The sequence below is a fragment of the Helianthus annuus genome, chromosome 6 (genome assembly GCF_002127325.2).
Source record: "Helianthus annuus cultivar XRQ/B chromosome 6, HanXRQr2.0-SUNRISE, whole genome shotgun sequence".
NCBI lineage: Eukaryota > Viridiplantae > Streptophyta > Magnoliopsida > Asterales > Asteraceae > Helianthus > Helianthus annuus.
Window position 1 is genome coordinate 113,877,503 of NC_035438.2, and position 3,422 is coordinate 113,880,924.

Below are 3,422 nucleotides of genomic sequence, written 5' to 3' on the forward strand. Positions count from 1 at the left end.
CTGGAGCTCCCCAAGGCGAAGAGCTTGGACGAATAAAGCCCTTTTCCAAGAGCTCTTGTAGCTGCTTTGACAGTTCTTCCAGTTCAGTTGGAGCTAAACGATACGGTGCTCGAGCTATGGGTGCTGCTCCCGGAGCGAGCTCGATTTGAAATTTGACCTGGCGATGAGGAGGTAGACCAGGTAAGTCTTCAGGGAACACCTGAGGGTAGTCACATACCACTGGAATATCTTCCAATTTCCTTTCCTTTGCTGATGCATCAGTAACAAGTGCTAAGATGGCAGTGTGCCCCTTTCGTAAACATTTCTGAGCCTTCAAGAAAGAAATGATGCCAACCACAACACCACTCTTGTCGCCTTGAATTTCGAGAGGTTCCTTGCCAGAACGAGGAATGCGAACTATCTTTTCCTTCCATAAGATTTCTGCCTGCTGTCGGGACAGCCAATCCATCCCAATAACGATGTCGAAGCTTCCCAAGACTATGGGAATAAGATCGATGGAGAACGCTTGACCGGCTAAAACAGTATTACAACCCCTGACTACATGCATGGCTTCTAGACTCTTACCATTAGCTAATTCTACGACATGTTTGGTGTTTAGGGGTGTTGGTGCACGTTTTAACAATTTACTCACTTTCAAAGATATATAACTTGTATCAGCACCCGAATCGAACAAAACAGTAACATAAATATCGTCGAGAAGAAACTTACCCATAACCACATTGGGATCATTCCTTGCGTCGCCCTGACCCAGCACGAAAGCACGACCCCGAGCTTCGTTGCCGTTCTTGTTGTTCCCATTGCCCTGGTGATTGTTGTTGTTGCGATTCTGGTTCTGGTTCGATTGAGGGCAATCACGTTTGAAATGACCTTCAGCCCCACACTGGAAACATCCCCGGTTTCCTCGCTGTGGCTGCTGCTGCTGGTTCTGTGGAGCTGGTGGTGGGAGTTGCTGATTCTGGTTCACAGGTCGCGCACTCCTGCAGTCTTTAGCTTCATGCCCTAACTTGAGACATCTCTGACAACGTTCCTTGCGACACCGTCCACTGTGGTGTCTATTGCACCTATTGCATAGTGGGTCAAATCCCCGATATCCACCCTGCCCCTGACTGCCTGATGATTGCTGACTCGGATTCTGGTAGTCATTTGTCTTGCGCTGCTGTGCTTGAGACTGAACAGAAACTGATCCCTTGCTGGAATCCCCATCCCACTTTCTTTTGTTGTCACTGGGTGTAGCAGAAGTAGCAGCTGGAGTGGTAGCACTGATGCGTTTTGGCAGCTTGTTCTGTTCCACTGCTTGATCGGTGAGGCGATGAGCAAGACGCTGGATGTCTTGGATATTGTCGAGGTTTGCCGATGTAACATGGCTCTGAATCTCTGATGCTAGACCCTTGAGGTACAGCTCGATGCGTTTGATTGGAGGGTCCACCATGGTTGGACACAAGATGGCCAGTTCGTTCGACCGTTTCGTGTAAGCTTCGATTTCTGACCCCGTCATTTTCAAATGGTAAAGCTCCACTTCCAGCTTGTGGATGTCATCGCGTGTGCAGTATTCCCTTTTGATCAGTTCTTTGAATTCGTTCCAAGGGGTGGCGTTAGCAGCTGCCAGCCCTAGAATCTGAACTTGCGCATTCCACCAGGTTAGCGCAATCCCTTCCAACGTGCCAGTGGCGTACTTGACCCTGCGAGCCTCAAGGCATTCACACATCTCGAATACTGACTCGAGCTTCTCAAACCAATGGAGTAGTCCCACTGCTCCTTCCGTGCCACTGAACGTGCTTGGACGACAGTCCATGAAGTTCTTGAATGTGCAGACAGGTTGTGGAGCGTTTTGACCTATTGTGCATAGAATAGGACAATATTAAATACAAAGGTTGATTTAGGAATGTAGGATTCAAAGATCCTAATGTGTATCCCATCCGCAGGGTATACTACCTGCTTGTGCAGCTGCAAGTGCCGCAGCTACTTGTTCGTTGATAAGAGCCGTCAACTGGGCTTGAGTCATGTTCACACGTCCAGACATGATCTTCATAGTAAAAGTAGAATAAGTGAGAATGGTTCGCGAGTAGTGCGATGACAGAAGAGTGTAAGCACATAGGTGTTCTCATGTAATGACGTATAGTAGGCAATGTAATCTAAGCATACTACGAGCAAAGTTCTATGTAGTTCTAACAAGCAGGTAATAAACATAAACCTTATTACCTAGGATGTTGAGACTTGCACGTGGAGCGAAGCGTCGTTGTGGATCGTTGAGAGCACTGTTCTGGTTATAGTCTGGTTTTAATAAAAACGTTTTTCCCATATTAAAACCAAGTTCTCTATAACCAATGGCTCTGATACCAATCTGTCACACCCCCAAAAATCCACACGCGGAGTACCACCGCTTGGAGGCGTGACATGACCAGGATCAAGCCACCAATCATATTGAACATGAAATTAATATCAAGTAAAAGTAAATGCAAACCAATCATTCAATACGATAGGTGTTCAAAACATAATTATAGTTTCAAAGTGTAGCGGAAGCATAAGTATGAAAACCCAATGTATAACATAAGTTCAAATGTTTAAAAGTTTTAACATGGCATCCACGATCCATGTCCCACAACGACCCGCTCCATCCTGTGCAAGCTCCATAAGTACCTAAGGTCCTGCAAGGCATGCAGCAGAAAGTCAACAACTAGTTGAGCGAGTTCACAGTTAAGAGTTCAGTAATCGTAATAGAATATTAAGCCTTGTGTTCGTTCATTAGGTCATGTATCGTATTAGTTCGTATCGCGGCCCTCTAGGCATGTATGCGAAGATTAGGGAAAATTCCCAAGTATTCTAGACTAGGTATATTTGTATCGCGGCCACCCGGCATGTGTGAGAAGTTTAGTGTATAGTTCGCGGCCTTCCTAGGCATGTGTGCGAAGATTAGTCATATTATCGCGGCCAACCCGGCGTGTGTGCGAAGATCAGTTCTATAAGTATCACTAGTCTAGTCGTATCTTATCAATAACCCTTCCTCACCCGAGGACCATATAACTAAGTTCCATAAGCTAGGTAAGTACAAGTAAATAATCCAAACCCATTCCCACCCTGGGAACCCCATGCCTTGGCTGTGTGAACTCACCTTGTTTTGCTCGGTATGCTCGGTATGAGCTCACGTTAATCAGTCACGTCCTAAGGTACGCACGTATACATGATAAGTTCATATCCAAGTAGTACACGTATAAGCACAATCAATGCTCACCAAATAGTACCCATCACTAAGCAATATCACACAAGTCATGCATAGTATTTAACAGCAGTCAGTTAACTAAGTTAAGTTCAACAGATTATTTAAAGTTACAGTGCAGGTTATCCAGATCGGCGAAACACAGATTGGCGAAACACATTCTGTTTCGTCGTTCACCTCTTTGGCGAAACAAAGTTCATTTTCGTCA